Consider the following 7,889-nt stretch of genomic DNA (forward strand, 5'->3'; position numbering starts at 1 on the left):
CAGGCCACAAAACCTTTTCAAACTGTCTTTCCTGACATCTTAGGGGAAATTATTCTCCTGAAAGACTCTAGAATATCCATTCACCTTTGAAATAGGAGACAGTTTCAGGGCAGAAATGGGTGGGCAACCCACCCACCCCCAGTGGCACCACTAGAGTTTTGGGAGTGTCTGGAAAGGGCTACTGGCAGAGATCATAGACTCATCGAGTTGGAGGAGACCTCAAGGGCATCTAGTCCAACCCATTGCCATGCAGGAACACATAAACAAAGCATCCCCCGTACAGCATCCCATGCAGCCTCTGTTTAAAAACTTCCAAGGGAGACTCCACCACACTCCAAAGGAGTGTGCTCCACTGTTGAGCAGCTCTTATTGTCATTCAGTTCTTCATAATGTTCTTTCTGTGTAGTTTGAATCCATTGCTCCAGGTCCTAATCTCTGGAGCAGCATAAAAACAAGCTTGCCCAATCTTCAATATGACACCCCTTCAAATATTTAAACAGGGCTATCATATCACCTCTTAACTTTCTCTTCTCTAGGCTGAACATACCCAGCTCCCTAAGTTGCTCCTCATAAGGGTTTCAAGACTTTTCACCATTTCAGTCACCGTCCTCTGAACACGCTCCAGCTTGTCATCATCCTTTTTGAATTGTGATGCCTAGAATTGTACACAATATTCCAGGTGAGCCTGCCCCATCTACCCTCCCTCCCCTCCTGCTGCCTTGCTCACCTGCCCCCAGCCACCCACCTGCTGCCTATCCAGACCTATAAAGCACTGCTGGGTGGTGACAGAAGCAGTCTGCTCTGCCCTTCCTTCCCTCCCACTGTCTTGCTCACCTTGTGGTCCAGTCACCATCCACCCAGACCTGGAAAGGGCTGCCCAGTTGGGTGGGCATCTGGACAAGCAAGACAGCAGGAGGAGGTAGAAGGGAGGGTAGAGCTTCTCATTCAGGCTTTTCTGCTGCCTTGAGTCCCTTGGCTGAGAGACCCATGACAGCAGAGAAGGGACAGTTGCTGGTGGATGCAGTGATCTGCTGCTGCTGCTGCCCAATAAGTGGCTAGGCAGGAAAGAGAAGCAGTGATGCAGGATGGATGGGAAGGAGTTTGTGGTGCCATTGCTACCATACCTGGCACACACACACACACACCTTTCCCAGATGGACAGCACCACCAGCAGACCTGGAAGGGGTTGCCAGGTGGTTAGCAGCACCCCCACTATAGCAGGCAGTGTCTCCTAGTACAGTCTGTACCCCTACCCTGTCCCCCCTTTTCCATAACCAGAAACAGATGTCCAGCTACTCCAATTTTTGCCATTTTTAGCAAGATTTGTTTCAAGGAGGTTCCCTTGCCCTCCTCTGAGGCTGCATGAGTATAACCTGTCTAAAGGATTTCCATGGCCAAAAGTGCATTCATAACCTGGTTTCCCAGAGTCCTAGACCAAGTAACAAAGTGATTTTGTGTCTGTAAATGCTGCTAATATTACATGCTTCAATTTTCCTGAAAATTCCCATTTTCTCCCCTAAAAGGGTGTAAAACAGTTTCCCCCCCTGCACGGCTTAAAAAATTACCAGACATTTTACATGTGTAATCCCGCGTAAGACCCAGTGACTTCAGTGGGCCTTCTCTAACTGTGGTGATGTTGTGAATTTCTGTTAATTTCAATTTCTGCTGCCTCTGTGGATAAGAGACCTTCAAGCCCTACAGGGCGATGGCTTCCTTTACTGACCCACTCCCCCTGTTATGTGGTCATGTTTTATCATGATAATTCTCCAACCATGACTAAACTTAAAAGTCAACTCATAAGTATGAATACACAGTTAACACATTCTGTTCAGTACACTAGACAATGTTCCCCATCCATTTCATGCAAATGAGAACATGTCATTCCACTTAATGCAACATTCAGATGCTGTAGCAAATGGATTGGAGTTCTTGTCCATTTTGTGAAAAGGTGACCAAATCTCTCCACTTAATGCCACTTAAGGAGGCCCTGTCAGCCGTCCTGCAGATCTCAGTGCGGTTCAATGACAGTGTTGAAGTGAGATTCAAGTGCAGGTCTAATCACCTTCTGCCCATAGAACTGTGGGTGGATGCCATCTGTGTTTTTTTTTAATCTCAGGCAATGAAATGTTTTAAGTTTGCCCTGGTCAAAAAATTCTGTAAGAACTGAGAACAGCCATGTCCATAATACACGTAAATCATATTGGTTAAGGTTTGTTTGAAATGGGTATTGTCACCACTTCCTTTCTTTGTGTTTGACTGTTGTATATTTGTTGACTGAAAGCAGAACTGGGGAATAGGCTGAATGGAAAAATAGTGCACTTGAGGTGATAAATTTATTTCTGTGGTACATCCCACCCAGTGTTAAGCAAAAAGATGCTATGTTCTGAAAGAAAACCTGCATATGATATCTATCTTATAGACCTTTTGTCCAGGCAGGTTCCTCAAACATTAGCTTGCAGGTTTCTCAAAGAATAACAGTAATTGGGTCATCACAGATATAAATACCACATCAAAGACTGTGTCTACACTGCAGAAATAATCCAGGTTGACATTGCTTTAACTGGCATGGCTCCTCTGCTATGGAATTCTGGGATTTGTAGTTTTGTGAGACATTTAGCCTTCTCTGTCAGAGACCTCTGGTGCCACAATAAACTACAATTCTCAGAATTCCATAGCATTGAGCCATGACAATTAAAATGGTGTCAGTGTGGATTATTTCTGCAGTGCGGATGCAGCCTAAAATTTCCAACTACATGCATCACTTCAACTGCAGTGTTTTTCAGTCATTCATCTATTCTATTTTCAGTCAACAAGTCTAAGGTAGTCTAATGCAAAGTAATGAAGTAATGACAATACTCAGATGAACAAGGACACAGCCAGTATGAATTGTGTAAATTATGAATTTGACTATCTAACTGAAAATTTTAAAAAAATCTCAAAACAGTCCCTGAGAGTTCAGTTTCACTGTCTGTGATAATTTTGGCCCAGCAGGGGGCAATCCTGTCAAAGAACCTAGTCAGCACACCTTTCATTTCACTCAATTTCTGGCCATATCCATTTGTAAGAGATATCTCTGAAAGGAACAGAACAGTTTGAGGATTTTTGCTTAATGCATTCAACCCTTCATATGGGAGCTTGAAGAGTTAAACTACACCAGGAGACACTGCTAGTTAAAACTGTTGCACTACAACAGTGGACAGAGATTGGAGAGTGGCCACAGCCATATATTCATCATCTTCAACCTTCCTTGGGTTAGGTTTGGCTGTGTTCCCAGATGAGTCACTTTGCTAGGTCTGAAAACCAACAGCAACAGCTTGTGGACAGAGAAGAGCAGAGCAAGAAGCGGTAAGAGCATCTTAATCCTTTTCTTGCTTTAAAAAACAAAACAAAAAACATTTGTACTTGTCTAGTTGCAATAATTTTAGCTATTCTGAGTGCATTCAAAGGAAATGTTAGGTTGCTCATTAGAAATAATTATGATCCCCTGATGAAAGAAATCATCCACTTCTAATGCTGCAACTCTGCATGAGTCTGAGATTTTGAAACTCAGTCCTATAGTCCAGTTTATCTTATACAAAATGTTTATACTGGACATTTCTGTCTCTCATGCTCGCCATTGCAGCAGACAAGAAGTAGTTGGTAGATAACATCAAATGAACACACAGAGCATCAAATGAATACAAAAGGAAATAAGTATAATTTCTTTTGTCTGCAACAACTTATAACCTGACTGATCCTTGACTAATGTTATTCCATGGCAACAAAAAAACAATATTATTATAACATTATTCCCTTGGCTATTACTGTATCACCTAAACACTGTAAAGTATTGCAATACTTGAAGTCATTGTATATCTGGCATGGGATAATTTAAGATTCACGGGATGTACTTTTATCTTTTTCTCTTAGAATTCTGAGGTCCACCATCTCAAACCAGGTGCAAAATGATGGTTCAAGAGGTGGAGTCAGTCACTTTTCTTACCCAGTAAACCACACACTGGGACAACCTGCTTCAGCAAGTAAACAACAAAAAAACCTTCATAATTCTGATCTACAACACTCCAAGGCTAGACACCAGAAGTTCACATAGATTTAGCCAAAGACAAAAAAATAAAGGTGAAGAACACTGAAGGTTAAAGGTAAATTATCAGTACAAGGCCATTTATAAGGCTATTTACTTGCTCTCGTTAAAAGTTTGGGTGAGAGAAATTGCTACAAATCTCTGCCAAATCATCTAAGGGTCTCCCCATCTTAAACCCCACTCTATTGTACATCAGTACTTTGTAGGGTAGAGTTAAAGGGGCTCTACAAAGCACAAGTAGTGGCTGCAAAAGAGTTTAGTCATACTTACTGTTGTAGGAAAGGTTATGTTTGTCTCCCGACAGCAATTCAGAAAGATTAGAAAGTGAACATTTTACAGTAGCCAAGCTACTTTAGAGAAGAATAGTTGCATTCTCTATGCCAGCCAAACATGATTAAAAGAAACGCAGATTCTACGACTAATGGCTTGATCCTTTCATTCTAAGAAAAGTAACCTAGGTAGGTGCATGGGAGTTTGCAGGAATTTTCCCACGGGGTATTTTGCAAAGCTGCATAGTGGTATGTGAATATAATCCATGTGCACAGGACATGATGCTACAATGCACCTATCTATTGTCCTTTGTGTGCATATGGGTGTGCCCATATGCTCCATCCTTTAGAGTCATATTCAACAATCAGAGGAAAATCCTGAAAATGATGAATATGACATAATTCATGTGAACTATAATTTTTAAAAAAAACTTTAGGTGAATCAAGATATAGTAAAACAAAACAAAAAGAAAATTGAAGAAGAAAGAGACAGAGAGAAACACAAGTAAGGAAACACCAGTCTTGCATCAGTGCGGCTACTGCAGTTTGCATTAACTGCAGCTTCCAATCATTTTTTCAAGGGCAGCCCCATGTAGAATGAATTACAGTAGTCTAATCAAGAGGTAACTAAGTCAGGAATCACTCTCACCAGATTTGCTTTTCCCAAGAAAGGGCACAATTGATGCACAAGCCAAGGTTGGGCAAAGGCGTTCCTGGCCACCACAGCAGTGTGGTTTTCCAGGAGCAGCAATGGGTCCAAAACCACTCACAAGTTATCATCAGCTTGATCTTTCAGAGGGAGAGCAAGCCTGTCCAGGACAGGTTGTGGTCCCAATCTCAGGTTGGTTTTCCTACTGGCCAGTGGCTGATATATTGCTCAAGCTCTTCTTGTAATATTGTGAAGAGACCTGTGAACTTTGGTGAGCTATTACAGTATATTTTAAAAAGAAGTGAATGGAGTTAATAATAATAATTATAATAATAAGTTTATTTGTATTTTTCTGCTTCTCCCAATGAATTGAAGCGAGATTACAACCAGAAATCTACGTACAATGGCAATGATATCTAAAATACATATAAAAACATCAAACAGTATAAAAATTTCATTACAACAATCACAGGGCAGCAGTCAGGTTATGCTATTTTGACCAGAAGTGAGGTTTTCTAAAGTTCTTTATAGAAGGTCAGGGGGGTATGCATGCCGGAAGAGATCTGTCTTTAGTGCCTACTTAAAGGCGTCTAAGGTCGTGATGAGACGGATCTCCTCCGGCAGGTTGTTCCATAACCTGGGGGCCACAGCTGTGTATTCTCTTTTAGAAGTAGCTGATAATCTGATCTTTGGGTAGTCTAGTAAATTTTTCCCTGTTGTCCTGAGGGTGTGGGCCGGATTGTGTAGGGAGAGGCGTTCCCTCAAGTAACTCGGGCCCAAGCCATGTAGGACTTAAAGGTAATAACCAACACTTTGTATTGTGCCCGTAAGCTGATTGGCAGCCAGTGTAAGGATTTTAAGACAGGTGTTATATGGTCTGACCTGGAAGTTCCAGTAATCAATCTGACTGCTGCATTTTGAATTAGTTGAAGCTTCCAAACCTGGTACAAAGGTAGCCGCATGTAGAGCGCATTACAGAAATCTAAATGAGAGATTACCAGTGCATGTATCACCATTTCAAGGTCCTTTCAGTCCAGGTAGGGATGCAGCTGGTGTATCAGCTTAAGCTGGTACCAAGCACTCCTGGCCATCGCATCCACTTGAGATGATAACTGTAGAGATAGGTCCAGGAGTACTCCCAAACTGCTGACTTTGTCCTTAAGGGTAAGTGTGACCCCATCCAGGGCTGGGTGACAAATCTCTGTCCCTGGACCTGGGGTGCCTATTACGAGTACCTCCGTTTTCTCTGGATTCAGCCTGAGTTTGTTTTCCCTCATCCAGCCCATTACTGACCCCAGGCAGGCATCCAGTGGAGAGATGCCATCCTTAGTCACTGTATCAGTCGGAGACATAGAGAGGTAGATCTGGGTGTCATCAGCGTACTGATAACACCATGCTCCATGTCTTCAGATGATCTCTCCCAGTGGCTCACCCATCCTTTTGAAAGTACAGTTGAAAAGAAAACACAAATCAGATAATTAACAGTCTGACTAATAAATACTATACTCTTACTTTGGCAGCTCTTTTTTCCCATTTGGCACAAAAAACTAATTTTGTACTCATCAGAACACAGCAACAGGACAAAACCACAAAGATGGAGCAAATGAGAAAGTAAAAAAGAAAATATGTAGATGCAGGTGAAACAGAGCCAGAAGATGGTTGACTTTGACAAAATTTATCACACCAGACTGTCTGCATCATAAAATGTGAAAAATGGGGAAATAAAACAGTCAACCAACAAGACCCTTGGAATCATTTATCACTAATAAGTGACAGAAAACCATAAGACAAATATGAAAGGTTTGTAATAATGATTTCCTGTTTCTTTATCAATGTAGTCCATCCACAGCTTAGAGAAATATACTTATAAAGAACTGTCACAAGAGCAAAACCGAGTTCACGTGTGATGAAATTTGAAACCTAATAGTGAAGCCAGTAAAAAAATGAAACTGTTTTCATGTAATGGATAATGTTTGAGGAAGTTACTTTTCTGAACTCCCCATCCATCTTGTTTCCTGGGGGATATTAGGGGTTGTAGTAAAAAAGGATCATTTCCAAATTCTGCACCTGGGATACTCCTAGTTGCCATTCTGAGAGTTGTAGCCCAAAAATAGCTTTTCCAAGTTCTGCAATGGGATACCATTAAATCAGCCTTGCATTTAACAACTCACCTGGTAACCATGAAGACACATAAGTAGTTTGACCAGAGAGAGTTGGATCACTTCATCCCTGTTTCACAAGTCTGCTTGATTTCCAGGGACCTTCCTTGGCAACCACCCCAGAAATGCAGCAATAGGGCTAATGTTATCACAGTGCAGAGAGAAATGGTCTCTTAGGTGCATGTGCTGAAGGAGGGAGCCTTGGCTTCCTCCTGAAGTTCCTGGCTGTTCCACTTTGTCATAGAACATAGCTGTTTTGTGCCATGTAACTTGTTCTGGGCCCTGTGAGCTAGTTCACTGACTAGGATGTGGTGGAGAACCTCTCCCCTTGCCATTGGTGAAGTTGAATTTCAGCTGCCAGTCCAGCTAACCTCTGTACATGGAACGAGGAAGAGACACCATCTTATTCTTTCCCTCAGGCACCAAAATCTTTTGGGCTGTCTCACTGTAGCAAGCTGTCAAGGGGCTAGTAGCCTGATTTCCATATTGACTGTGGTGGTATGGATGCCTTTGTTGATTGCATGGAAACACAAGTACCAGCATTACTGTTAGGGTGAGTAAGATGACCATCACCTCAGGTAGGAAAGATATTCAGCACCAGCACTTTGGCTTATGTTTCCTAAACTTCATAGCCACTTGCCTTGGCTGTTTTTCCTGAACTTCATAACCCCTTCCCCTGGTTGAGGACCAAGACTGGGTACACCACATGGCCCATCTTAAATCCCCATTAT

The 7,889-nt window shown here is 42.1% G+C and overlaps 1 long non-coding RNA gene across 1 annotated transcript; it reads left to right on the forward strand.

The window, feature by feature from the left end:
- The first annotated feature begins 3,091 nt into the window (after positions 1-3,091).
- On the forward strand, positions 3,092-6,913 carry LOC121932807. Its single transcript, XR_006104425.1, has 3 exons — positions 3,092-3,345; positions 3,910-4,139; positions 6,520-6,913. It is a non-coding gene; the product is annotated as an uncharacterized LOC121932807 (long non-coding RNA).
- Positions 6,914-7,889: the final 976 nt, after the last annotated feature.

The sequence above is a fragment of the Sceloporus undulatus genome, chromosome 6, assembly GCF_019175285.1.
Source record: "Sceloporus undulatus isolate JIND9_A2432 ecotype Alabama chromosome 6, SceUnd_v1.1, whole genome shotgun sequence".
Taxonomy (NCBI): Eukaryota; Metazoa; Chordata; class Lepidosauria; order Squamata; family Phrynosomatidae; genus Sceloporus; species Sceloporus undulatus.